Genomic DNA, 15031 nt, shown 5'->3' on the forward strand with positions numbered 1-15031 from the left:
TCTCTCATTTTATAAGTGAAGAAATTATGAGGCCAGAGAAGCCCAAATTCCCACAGGAAACAAATAGAACTGGGATTCGAACCCTGATCTGATGACTCCAGAGGTATGCTAGTAAATGTTTAAAAACTGGCTTTCTGAAAAGAAAAAAGAATGCACTCTTTACTTTTAAGTTTAAACTGCATTATTAATATTTAACATCACTTTCTTAAATCTAGACAATCACAAAACAATAAGCCAAATCCTGATTTATTTGACAGTTTCTTAAGTGTAAATGCTCATGTTGAAAATTTAACCATTAGCACTATGAGAACAATAAGAGCCAGCTGGGTAGCTCAGTAGAGTGAGAGCCAGACCTAGAGATAGGAGGTCCTAGGTTCAAATCTGGCCTCAAACACTTTCCAGCTGTGTGATCCTGGGCAAGTTACTTGACCCCCATTGCCTAGCCCTTACTGCTCTTCTGCCTTGGAACCAATACACAGTATTGATTCCAAAATGGAAGGTAAGGGTTTAAAAAAAAAAAAGAGCTAGCTCTATCACAAGCTTGAATGGCTTCTAATCAAGGATTTTTTCTATCATACCATTTTGCTTTTTCAGTATAGAAAAGACTCCTTCCTCCTTTCTTGAGGAGGGAAATGTATTACTTTTTACTTCATTTATGGATTTTCCATATTTTATCCACTATTATGGTAACTTGGGTATCTGTTCTATTACTCATATATAAAGTCAGCCAGGATTCCACCTACTTTAATTAAAGAATACCAGAAGGATTTGTGATTTGTCAGATGGAGAGATTCCCCATTTAGGAAACATGGTGTAAGCCTATGACTAACTAGAGAGTTACCTGACACACATAGAGATTGCATAGGTCCCACAGATACTAGGTGTCAGAGGCAAGATTAAACCCAAGACTTCCTGATGAAAAATGCTCAGCATTCTTTCCACTGGTATGGTGTTTCTACCCTGCTTAGCTATCTTTTTATTTAAAATGACATTTTATTTTTGAATGAACAGAAATCTCCCTCCCACCTCCTTTTTTATTGGGGAGGGGAAGAGAAAATTAATTCCTTATAAAGATATGTTCAGTTTCTTCAGTCATATCCAACTCTTCACTGAACCCATTTGGGATTTTCTTAGCAAAGACAGTAGAGAAGTTTGCCATTTCCTTCTCTAGCTCATTTTACAGATGAGGAAACTGAGGCAAACTGAGTTAAGTGACTTGGCCAGTGTCACACAACTAGTAAGTGTCCAAGGCAGGATTTCAATTCAGGTCTTCCTGACTCATGGCCCAATACTCTCCACTGTGCCACTTAGCTGCCTAGCAAATGTGTATGGTCAAGCCAAACAAATTCTATCATTTGTTGTACTATATATATATATATATATATATATATATATATATATATACAGCATTGGTTGAACAATATACATGTATTTCTCCTTCTGTCTCATAAATCTATAATTTCTCTGTCAGGAGACTACATGACTGTCATTCACTGACCAGCCTAGCTTCTCTTTCTGACATAGACTTCTTTGATGAAGTCCATGACTCCTGCTCTTTGGAGCTAGGTGGTACAGAGGACAGAGCACCTGAGCCTAGAGTCAAAAAGACCTATATTTAAATTGACCTCAAGTCTGGCCTCAGATGCTTCTAGCAGTGTGACTTGGGCAAGCCACTTAACCCTATTTGCCTCCATTTCATCATCTGCAAAATAAACTAGAGAAGGAAATGGCAAACCACTACAGAATCTTTGCCAAGAAAACCCCAAATGGGATCACAAGATTTGGACATAACTGAGATAACTGAACAATTACAACAATAATACAGATTGACAAATCAGCTTTTTTTGAGTGATCACAGATCTCCTCTAAAAGGCTCTGCAATATCTTGGGGTTTGATTCAATTGAAACAAGTAGGAGCATCTACAAGAATTTGTCATTTAACTGGAATCCCTACAAGTACTGAATTTGTCCCTAAATCTCCACCATCACAGTGGTGAATACTTTTAGTGAACATATGTGTCCCCGTTTAGTGCCTTACTCGGTTATCAGAGGCTCATTGAGTAAGACTTTTTTTTTTTTGGTTTCCATGGAATCTAGACTGGTTGCAAAAAAGAAGGATGAAAAAGTTTGTTGTAAAAGAGCCTATAGTTTTGTTTTTTTTTTGTCTGCAGAACATAATACTCTGTGGGACTTTAATGCCATTTTTGATAGAAAAAAACACTTAATTTTTAGAAATCTTTCCATTCTATTTTGATTGTTTTCATCTTTGAATATTTAGGGTAAATTTGCTTCATTGGATATCTTGCCAAATTCTCTTTTCTTTAGACTGGTTTTAACTTTTAAGGATTCTCTTTGCTTTATGATGTGATAAAGCACATAATTGCCCACAATCATTCCTTGGTAAAATTTTACAGATGCGTTTATATTCTGATCTTATGTTACCTTTTCAATCATCTCTCTTAATTTGGCAAGTAAAATACGTTTTAAAAAACACTTTTTGAGCTCTTTTGGTCTCCTTGTTGAATCAATTAATTTATATGGGTTCCACTTTGAACAAAATTATAGTTAGTGTTTATGTCATTTCTGTTGCATATTTCCTATTTTTTGTTTTCCATAGTAGGTTTCAATAATTTGCATTTAAATCCATGGTCCTTTAAAAAAAGATATTTCCAGATTTCTTAATTCATATATTAATTCTACTCCCTCCCAAGTCCTTTGCCTAGAAAGCAATCCCCAAACTTCCCATATTCTTCTTTCTTCTCCCTAAAACCACACCCTACACACACATTCTAATCATTTTTTATTATTTTAAATTTTTTTAGCTTTTAAATTTTAAATATTTTTAAATTAATTTTAAAAATTTAATCAATTTTAATTTAAATTGCTATTTCCTAATATAGAAATGTGTATATCTATGTTCTGTTACAAATTACCTTATATGACTTTAGACAAGTCATTTCTCTGCTCTAAATCTCACTCTCTCCCTCTGAAAAATAATGAGGTTATACTAGGTTATCATAAGTTTAGAACTGGAAGGCACCTTCAAAATCTAATCCAAATTTCTCATCTTACAGAAGGGGAAATTGAGACTCAAGTCAGGGATTTTATGATGATCACATGACTAATTCATAGTCTTCCATTGTTTTTCTTCCTTGACAACAAAATGCCACACCATTTGATAAAGTGAAAACATTGGACTTTATCTCAGGAAATAGGTTTGAATCCTGGATCAGTCAGTCATGAACTGATGTGGACAAGTCAATTCACTTTCCTTTGGTTCACTATCTTTGTCTCTAAAAGCACCAAGATGGTTCAGTGATTAGAGTATTGGGACTCAAGTCAGAAAGATTTTAGTTCAAATCTGGCCTCAGATACTAACAAACTGTGTGGCACTGGACAGATCACTTGACGTCTGTTTGCCTCAGTTTCCTTATCTATAAAATAAGGCACCAACTTCTTAGTGTTATTGAGGATCAAATGAGATAATATTTATAATGAACTTAGCCCTTAGCAAAGCTAAAGTAAGGTGTTATACAAATGTTCTCTATTGTTATTATTATTATTCATACTTATTGTTATTATTGATTTTATTAATATTTGTTCTTCCCATCCCACAGAGTTGTTTTGAAGATCAAATGAAATAGTATGTATGAAAGCATTTTTAAATATAAAGTGATTTAACTTGATATAATTTATGAAATCAGAGGATTTTAAACTAAAAGGCATTTTAAATCATCTTGATTATTCCTTTCATTTTACAGAGGAGGAAACCAAAGCCCAGGAAGGTAAAATGACTTGTTAGTCCCAGGCTCAAAAGCAGCATTACATTTCTTCATCGTATATATCTCAGTGTGACATGTCCCCAAAGGAAAAAAAATGCCTTTTGTTAAGAGCTCTGGACCTCTACATAAAGACTTCTTCTGAAAACCAGCTGGTAAATATCAGGAAGTTCGATTTTTAATGTCCATATTTTCCAGATAAAATCTTTCCCTTTCCTTAGAAACAAAATGGGAATTTGAGCCCCAGGCTTTCTGAAGATGCCTCAGAAAGAGGGCTGTAATGGAGTGGTTTTGTGTCTTGGCATCCCACTCAACAGACATCAGGTAACATCCTTTAATTTCTCAGCCTCACTATATGGAAAGGAGTGGAAACTGATGACAGTTACTTCAACTCTTTAGAAGATGGCTTATAAAATGAAGACAGAGCAAGACATTTTGAAATGTATTTCACATTTCTAAATGACGTTGCTTTCCTCCCAGGTTGCAAGAACAGGTTATAGTAGCCTGTATCAACTTGCAGTTATCAATTTCTGTGCTCTGACCACAGGACTATTTTTCATTTCATCAGCTTTTCTATACCATCTGTTTCTCCTCACAGATTCCCTCTGCAAATATAGCATCCCAGGTTCTCTTTTGGAAGGTAGAAGTAACTATTTCCATTACTATTAGCAGGTTCAACTTCTAGTCAAACTAAATAGATGCTTGACTCCTTCCTGGTTTGAGGGTCAGATCCAGGAACAATAGCAAATCCTCAGATTCCCCTGTTTTGTAAATCATCTGATGTAAGCTCACTTCCAACAATCTTCTCTACTTCCTCCAGCTCGGGGTGACCTCTCTCCTTTGAATTCTGATAACAATTGCCTAGACTACTTACTGGACACATCATGTCCGACTTCATATTTCTATCTTTTTTTTCCCTCACATGTATATTTTGTCTTTCTAATTACATAATAAGCTCTGTGACAGCAAGGACTATGTCTTACATTTCTTTATATTCCAGGACCTAGTATAGTATCCTAAGCACAGAGGGCTCTCAATAAATGTTTTGAAAATATGGCCATGAGATGCATTTTGGTTGGAACAGAATAGAGGAGACTGACTTTAGTCATTCCCTTCTCATGATTCCTCAAAGCCTTCTGGATCAGAGATCAGAAAAGGACTTAAAGGTTTCAGCTATAGAATTCCCACCCATCCCCACCTGCATTCTCATTGTGAGTGTTTCACAACTTTAACAATTGCTAGATGCCTTCCAGTTTTTCCTCACTTTATTTCTTGGTCTTCCCAGTCCTCTTTTGTAATTCTGGAGCTTTAGTCTTCTTTCCTACCTCCATTCACCATCCCAGGACTTTCCAAACCAAAATATCCTTCCCTGGTCACCACTCTCCTAAAATATTTTTTTCTATTTGAATATGCATAGAATATTGTCTCCCCGTATTAGAACTTAGAACAGTGCTTGGCACATAATAATACCATTTCATTTATTCAGTCCACTAGGAAAAAGAAATCAAGGTGATAACTGCCCATAAGAAAATAAAGCATCTTACAGGTAAAAGCAGAACAGGAATCTAAGAGTTCTTTAGAGTATACCTCTTGAAACAAGGCCCAAGACTCCTCAATCCACTGTTACCATGATATATCTGGGGTATACAGGGTATTCAGGGAAGACTAGCACCTCTGGCATGAAGGTTTGCTGAGCCCTTCTTTCAGGGATGTTTTCCTCTTTTAGTGTCCACCTGAAACTCAGCTCTCACCTGTGGCTCCAAGAAGCAATAACAGTGGCCATACCCTTGTAAAATCATCATGGCCAGATGGGCTAAACCAGGATGAGGGTAACTGACAGTCCTCAAACACATAAGAGAGTTGGGGGGTTGTTGACTCCAAGCATGTGAAGACCTTGCCAGTAGAACAGGTAACCAATAGGCAAGGAAAGTGGCTGAAGCAGATGCTGTGGAGTGCCTAGATCAAAAACACCAAGATCTCTCTGGAAGAAAGACCGACAACTCTGTGCAACTCTGCCTCACTTAAATCCAATTTATGCTTGTGTCAAAAGACCACCAGTGACATTACTTTGGTCCTCTTTGAGTACAAAGGACAACCATCACCAACTACTGCCACCATATTCAGCTATTTCTTCATAATATGATGCTACCAGCAATGATGGGGAGCTGTCCAGCTGAAATCCATTCAGGATGATAACCAAGAAGGTGGGCCAGTCTCAGACATCTGCGTATAAAAATGCTCATGAGCCCACAAGAAACCAAGAATGACAAGCAGCCCTGAACTCCAAGCTGAACTCAAATGAAGCTTTGTTATCTTCCTGCCAGACCCATTTGACTGAGCCAGACAGCTTTTTCCACACACACATACACATTCTATTGATCAAAGTAATGACTCATGCCTCTGACCTAAACTTGAACTCTCACCCCAGGATAACAACTAGAAAATACTCAAAGTTGTGTCTTTTTTAATTTCAGTATTCCAGTGGATCTATAACTTCACTTATATGGATACACAACACAACAATTATAGAAGGCAGCCTATCTATACCTATCCAAACTAAATTACTCATCCATTTCTTTTGCAAGTCCACTGAACATTTCAGAGGCTTTATCTGGACTTTCTGATACTGCATGAAGATCAGTAGGACATGAGGGTTATTCATTCATTATCCCATACTCTCTTTAGTCATCAGTCCATTTTCTTTTCAATCCTTTTAGTAGAGGGAGTCAAGACCTGGGTCTTGTGTGGGGTACTCTCCTTGAAAAAATTCTCTATGCTGATATAGAGCAACTAATTTTGGCTTAGAGTCTTAGAGGATTGCCTACGGAGCAGACAAGAAGTTAAATAAATTACCTGTGATCACAGAGACAATGTGTATCAGAGGTAGGACTTGAAACCTAATCTTCCTTACTCAAGGCTGGCCCGCTATCCATTTCTCCATGCTGTCTCTTTTTCCTGGTCATATAATCTGGATATGAAATGACTGTCTAAATATTATCCAAATCATTTCTTTCATTCTTGAATATCAATGTGCAAGGCCTATATGGAGAATGAAAACATGTTTAAGATGGCTCTAAAATAAAAGAGACTACTGTTTAGTAAGGGAAATAAGGCAGGTACAAATAATTCTATTTCAAAGCAGACTATCCATAGTAGAGGTGATGTGAGCAATACAAAAACTATCGGTACAGATTCCAGAATGGAGGATAAATTCTTTATAAGAAGTTTTTGAAAGTCCTAGAAAGGAAGTTGTATCATTTGAACTAGGCCTTAAAATTGGGAAGGATTTAAGTGGCAAGAGCATTCATTCATTCAATAAGCACTTATTGAATGCCTATTCCGTTCCATGATCTATACTGAAGTATCCTTGAAGATTATAGATAGGACCATTCCAGGGGAACATACATGAAAGCCTTAACTTGTAGAGACTTCAAATTCAGAACTGTCAATAAAGATCAAGGAACTAGAACAACTCCTCATCAGAGATATGGCCATGAAGTGATAATTTCTTTTTCCTAGTAACAAGAGGGAATATGATCAGAACAATATGGATCCACACCCAAAGGGCCATAAAACTATGAGTACCCTTTGACCCCACAATATTACTACTAATCTATACCCAAAGAGATCAGAGAGCCTATCTGTACAAATATATTTTAGCAGCTCCTTTAGTAGGGCAAAGAACAGAAAACTTGGGGGATGTTCATCAAATGAGGAATATAATAGCTGAACAAGTTGGACTATATGGTTGTAATGGAATAATGCTGAATCATAAAAAATGACAAACAGGATGAGTTCAGAAAAACCTTGAAAGGCTTATATGAAAGGACGTAAAGCTAAAGAGCAGGACCAGAAGAACACTGTGTACATTAGCAGAAATATTGTAGGATGATCAGCTGTGAAGGACTAAACTATTACCAGCAAAGCAAGATTCTAAAATGTTCAAAATGGACTCGTGATGAAAAACACTATCCATAGTTGAAGGGGGCAGCTTAAAGACAAACACCAGCCACCAAGCAGGAGGCATGTTCTGTATGGGTCCATATAACCTGAAGTAACTCGGTCTGAGAAAATCCTGGTTGGAGGAGGCAGCTGCAACAGGACAAGTTCCAATCAGGACACACTTTCTCAAGGTAAAAAAAGAGAAAAGGTGCTATGGCTGATCCTCAAGGACAAAGTATGCCCTCCCTGAGGGCCTAAGGGAGCTCAGTCCAAAAAAATTCTGCTGTGAGGCGGCACTTTCAGCAGGACATGTTCCATCCACTAAGCAGGAGGCACCTTCTCAAAAATCACCAAACATGGCCAATGACTTCAACAAAAAAAATTGTTTGCTGTCTGAAGAGCCTGACAATAGACTAGCAACTACAGAATTAGTTACCAAATCTTTAGCCACTGGAAGAAGGCAGAGGTGTAATCCTTCTGCACCTTAAAAGGGATCCTGGAGCCCAGAATCCATTCACGTGCTTCCATGTGGACTTCCTCTGATATTCAGCATATGAAGGAAGCTGAGAAGGAACTGCATATCATCTACAAGAGGACAGCCAGATTTTGTTGGGGAGGAGATGTCTAGCAGCAGATTTCATTCACTCAAAAAAGAAATATTCAATCAAGTAATCGTAGTCAGGTCAAAAGAAATTGAAGCTCAGTTGTGAAGGAACAGAGACATTTATTCTAGATAGACATATATCTGGAAAGGAGGGACATGATATAAAAATAGGTAGAAAATAATGTAAAAGCCTGGTGCCCAAATTGCTGACCTTAGAAGATTTGTACTGGAATATAGAAAAGACCAACAAGAAAAGGAAGGTGGACCCCAACCCATGCCCATTTTGTGAGGGGTTGGAAAAAGTCCTACCGTTCACACATTCCTGGACTGAAGTCCCTGAACCAAAAGGCTATAAACCTCCAGGGGCATATATAGTTGAAATGCCACCCTCACAGGGACTCCTGCCTGACTGGGCCAGGTTCTACTCAAGGAGATGGCTTGTAAGAGATCTTCCATTACCCATGTATAAAACAGATGGTCCTGAACACTCTCTAGGAGCCATCCTAGGCAACCCCATGGACTTCTTCTTTTTTTTTTTTTTTAAACCCTTGTACTTCGGTGTATTGTCTCATAGGTGGAAGATTGGTAAGGGTGGGCAATGGGGGTCAAGTGACTTGCCCAGGGTCACACAACTGGGAAGTGGCTGAGGCCGGGTTTGAACCTAGGACCTCCTGTCTCTAGGCCTGACTCTCACTCCACTGAGCTACCCAGCTGCCCCAACCCCATGGACTTCTAGTCCTTTTATCTATGTCCCAAACCACATGACAGCTGTGAACAGTCTCTATCATTCATTCCAGGTCATGTCTTGGCAGCCAGTGAGTCTTCCCTGCAATCTGAACCAAAAAACACAGAACACCCACCAAGGTTCACCCAAAGTGATCTTATGGACACCATGCCCATCTGTCTTCATCCCAAACTACTTGACCCAGGAGAATATTTTCCATTATCCACCACAGATCATTCCATACCAGCCAATACCATTTCCCTATATTCAACACTAAGGGACAGTGAACAGCCCCCATCATCAACATCAGGATATCCTTTCAATTGTTAAGGCTTCTAATACCATGAATGATGAAAAGTCAGGTAAGAATATCACCCCCAAGATAAACCCCAGGGGATCGCTTCCTTTGTTGCCCCTTTGACCAACATGGACAACAAAGAGGCAGGTGAAAATACCACTCAAGAACAATACTGGAAGATCCCTTCACTGTTACCCCTTTGATCAACATAGACCAGTGGTTCCCAAACTTTTTTGGCCTACTGCCTCCTTTCCAGAAAAAATATTACTTAGTGTCCCTGGAAATTAATTTTTTTTATTTTAATAGCAATTAATAGGAAAGATAAATGCACCTGTGGCCATTACCACCTCCCTGGATCGCTGCAGCACCCACCAGGGGGCACTGGCATCCACTTTGGGAATCACTGACATAGACCATGAAAAGCCAGTTGGAAACACTTCTACAGACATAATAGTACTGATCCCACATACTTCACCAACTCTTTCTTCAACCCAGAATGAAGAGAGAACTGAGAATACCCCACACTGGAGCCTCCACAAGAGATTTCCTACACCCCAACATCATATATTCTGAACCAACAGACATTAGAATACTTCCCCCCATATCACTAGATTTCCCAGTCAATGAGCCTTTGAGCTAATGGGACAGAATAAGCAGAATCCAGATCAAAAAATGGTAGCAGATGGTGCAAGTGAAGGTTGGTATAGGTGACAAAATGGCCCAAAGTAATAAAATTTCTTCTAAACGTAAAATTAAAGTTGACCAATTAAACTACAAAGAACAAGCTCAGCCCAAAAGAAGATATATGCAATGAGATCTCCATCTCTTCTCTCAGGAGCTGAGGAAGGTGATCCATCTGTGTGGAACATTGAATATATTGTCAGCTTTTTCCATTTATCAATTCATTTTACTGACTTTTAATCTCTCTTCCTCTTTTACTTTGTTCTTTAGAAACATTCTTTGTTATATAGGTGAGTTTTTTGGTAGGGAGGGAGAAGGAAGGTTGCAGGAGGAAGTTTAAGTGATACAGAAGCAAAAGATAACAAAAGACCCTTATTTTAATTTTTTTCTTATTTAAGGATGAAGAAACCTTAGGACTGACTATAGAAAACAATCTTTTACTTAGTCTTCACTTCCATCTTTTCCCTTTTATTTTTCCCCTCAAGGCCATCTTTAATATTCATTTCCAATAGCTTTCAGTCATTTTTTTATTCAACAAACACTCAAGAGCATGTTGTAGCCCTTGAACTGACAAAACTTTGCACAGAATAAAAACTCAAAAGGGAGGATTGACATAGTGTGAGTAGACTAGAGCACAGTCCAAGTGCCAGGAAAAAGATTCCCAATTTTTTTTGTGGTTGGGGGGTGGGGTAGGGTTGGAAGACAAGGTGACATTAGAATCATAGCCATGGCCAAACTAAGGGAAAGCTTCTCCTCCTCTCCACATCTCCCTTTGGCAGTTTATGAGTCTTCTAAAGATCCTCTGTGATCTTGGTCTAACAAAGATATTAGCAGTTCACCTGGAGACAAACCTCAAAATAGACCAGGAGAGCATGTACCCTTCTTATTATTTTGCTCTTTACAGAGAAAAGAATAAGTCCTTTTTGTAAGTGTCATTTCCCCTTTAATTATTTCTTATCCCCTCCCAGTCCTAGTCCAATGTTCAGAGTACAATAGCTGCTCCAGAAACGGGGCAGTTAAAGACCGCCTTTATGTCTACACAAGGTTATTATTGGGCTTAGGATAAAATACCATTTCGTCTCCACTGAAGACAACAAAACAACAGCAAATTTTTAGGCTAGATATGAGCCTGCATAAGACTGGCTCTGGAAGAAGTTTGAAGAATGACTTCTCTGGATGTCATTAAAAAACTATAAGAACTCATTTCATAAAAATCACAGAATTGTCAGAGTTAAAGGAGATGCCAGAGGTCATCCAGTCCTCCCAACACACGAATAAAAACCCCTCTACTACAGATCCAAGCTGTCTGATTTTCGTGGACCTCTAGGGACAGAGAATCTATACATTTTGAAGTCCCCTATTCTACTTTGGGGCAGCTCCATTTATTAGGAAATTTTTCATATGAAACCTAAATTAGGTCCTTTGCAAATTCCAACCATTACTCCTGGTTCTGACCTCCAGAGCCAAATAAAGTAAGGCCTTTTTTCCATATGACGGTCTTTTGAGATAGTCAGGGAGATGGTGGAGGCAGATAAAGAGAAATTAAACAGCCAGCAAAGAACCCAGATTTTGAATAAGGAGAAGATGTCTAGCAGCAGATTTTGTTCACTCAGAAAAGAGATATTTAATCAATGGTAGTCAGTTCAAAAGAAACTGAAGCCCAGTTGGGAGGAACAGACATATACTCTAGATAGGTATGGATTTGAAAATAGCACCATCTATGGGAAGAAACAATTTCAGGGCCATGATCCGTGACAAAAGAGAAGACAATTGGCTATGGAATCAAGAAAGAGCTAGCCCTGCTAATTGAGGGTTGGACCCTAGAGAAAACTGCACAAGAAGAAAAAGGACTTCCAAGGTCTTACAGGTCTGAAGTTTTAAGTCATTTTGATAAGTCTTCCCCACACATGGGCTTCGCCATCATTGTACTTGATGTCTGTAGCCACTATTCACATAAATTCTGTGTATACTTGTAAAAGACTTAACAGAGGTTTTTTCTTGGTGGGAAGAAATGCTTTCTAGCTACTGGTTTTTTTTTTTTACTGTCATATTAATAACTACCTTTACTTAAGGCTGATTGCTAATCAATCCATTGGCTACTAGTGGGAAATACACTGGTTGGGGGGGAGGGGGGGCGGAAGGGCTCATTGACTATGATTTTAACAGTTGCTACCCAAAAAGTTACTTCTAGAATTTGAGGTAGTAGCTGCTCTGGGGAACCCAATCCCATTTATACAGAATTTAAGGCAGCTTCTAAATGACTATAAAATAAAGGAACAAGCACTAGGTTTAGAGTCAGGAGAATCTTGGCCCTGAACTAAGGTATGTCTTTTCTCCAACCTGGGTCTTCATTTCCCCATCTGGGAAATAAGGAAGATGGATTAGATAATCTCTAAACTCTAGTCCCAACTTAAGATAGTTGGATTTCTAAAAAGTATTTTTTGAAGATGACCCCAATCTAGAGTCCAGTCTCCCTAACAAATGACTGTTCATTGTGTAACTAGCCTGGTCATCTCATAGCTATTCATAAACCAGAAAGGGCAAGAGTCAAAGCATCTGTCATCATACTTTGCTTCACTTTATTTCTGTTTGTTTGGGTTGTTACTTTTTTTAAAATCAATTTGCTTTAAATGAGGATTAATTCTCTTCAGTTAATACTTCAGACAAACAGTTTTAGAGACTAATCTTATTCTTAGCAAGGTAAACTAGATTATTTATTACCTGATAAATAATCATCAAGGGTCAACTACGAACTAACTTGGGCACTTGTCAGTGATACCAAGAAAAACTACAAATGATCCCTGTCCTGGTGGAATTTGGAGTCTGGCCAAGGGATATGAGACAGGTATATGAATAATTATAGCACAAAGTATAATGCAACAATAAAACAGAATACAAGGTATAAGAACTAGAAACAAAGTACTTGGAGATCCTTGGATCCTGAGAACCATAAGAGATCTTAGAGACTATTCAAACCCCATCATTTTCATATGAGTAAATTGAGGCCCACAGAGGGGAAATGCCTTATGTGAATTTACAAACCATCACCTCCATTCTGCTCATGAATGTTAGGGCTGAGACTTGCCTAAGATTTCTGACTCCAAAAACAATATATTTTATACTATATCCTCCTCACCCCCTCCAGCCTTCCTGACTTCAAAGGAAGGAGATGCTTGTTCTTAGGATGAATTAAAAATAGCAGCAATTTTAAGCTTGAGTGAAACTACAAATAGTGGAGGAATGGCAGTCTATTCTGGGGCCATAGCATGAGGATCTTTGTTTCTGATAATTCTAAATATAGTTACTAGACAACACCTATTGCACTTTAGGGATTATGATATGTCCTCAAGACAACACTTTCCCTCTAATAATTGTTGTCTTGTCCAGCTCAATTCATTCAGAGATAGAGATAGGGTCTTTTAACCCAGGATTTCATTGGCTTAAAGAACTCCAAGGGAGGGAACTCCCTCTGATCAATACACTTCAGCCCCTTCTTTGAAACAGTCTTAGAGAGTTGCCTTAAGAACTCAGAGACTAAGTGATTTCCCTATGGTCACATTGCCAATATGTGTCAGAGGCTGGATTTGAACTCAGGTCTACCTAGCTTTGGGGTCATCTTTCTGTTCCTTCAAGTTGTCTGTCATTCAAACCTTTAGAAATTGAGTCCTGAACTTGGATTTATTCCAAACCTAACAGTCTCTTTGATGGTAGATAGCATTTGTCTTCTTCTTCCACTTTCACTTTTTGACCTCTTTTAATTTGGTTTATCTCCCACTATTGTACTGAAAGTGCTCTCACTAAGGTCACCTATGATCTCTTTATTGCTTAACCCAATAATCTTTGCTTAGTCCTCATCCTTCTTGACTTCTCTGAAGTGTTCAACTATTGACCATCCCCTCCTTCTGGATAGTCTTGCCTCCCTAGGTTTTCATGATGTATATCTCTTGGTTTTCCATCAACCAGTCCTTTTCAATCTCCTCTGCAAAATCATTATCAATGTATTAACCCCTATGCAAGGGTATATAACAGAGTTTGGTCCTATATTTTCTTCTCTTTTCTATCCTGATGATTCTATTACTTCCCAACTATTATGTCCATTCATAGGACTTCCAGATCTGTGCATCCAGTACACATTTCTCAACTAATTTCCCATATTATATCTCTGCTTGTTTAACGTCTTTAACTAGTTATCCCATAGATATCTCAAATGTAGTATATCCACTAAATTAATTATCTCTTTCCTTAAACCAGTGATGGGCAAACTACAGCCTGCAGGCCAGATGCGGCCCCCTGAAATGTTATATCCAGGTGCCGGACATTATTCCTAATCTTACAAATACAATGAGTTGGATATAATACAATGAAACTTCAAAAGAGTTGCCTTAGAAACAGACCGATAGATGAGCATTTCCCTTTCTTTGGCCCCCTCTTTAAAAAGTTTGCCCATCGCTGCCTTAAACCTTTTCTTCCTCCTATTCCATTTTTCTTATATAGGGGGAAAGGGTCAAACTCAAAACCTTTGGGCCTGCAGAGCTCCCCAGAATGGCCTGAATCAGATTAAAATATAATTGGGAAATGTTTTTCAAAATAAATAAAATAAAATATGGTATAGATCATGTTAATTTGTGATTTTCTAAGCCAATATGCTACCCACATGGATCCATTGAGTTTCACATCATTGTTGTAAGACAGTGATGGCAAACCTTTTAGAGACCAAGTGCCCAAACTGCAACTCTGATGCTACATGTGAACTGCCCCCTTACCCCAGGTAGGGGAGGGAGGAAGCATTCCCATTGGACTGCTAGGCAGAGGGGTGAGTGATGATGTAAGAAATGTCCTCAGCTCCAGTGGAGAGGGGAAGGGGAGCAGTCTCCTCTGGCTTGCATGCCATAGGTTCACCAACATGGCTCCAGGGCACCATTGTTCCATTCTACCACCCACTTTGCAGCCTATAAGTTCATGCTCAACTCTTCAATCTCACCTTTTATCCAATCATTTGCCTC

This window comes from Gracilinanus agilis, chromosome 1, assembly GCF_016433145.1.
Source record: "Gracilinanus agilis isolate LMUSP501 chromosome 1, AgileGrace, whole genome shotgun sequence".
Taxonomy (NCBI): Eukaryota; Metazoa; Chordata; class Mammalia; order Didelphimorphia; family Didelphidae; genus Gracilinanus; species Gracilinanus agilis.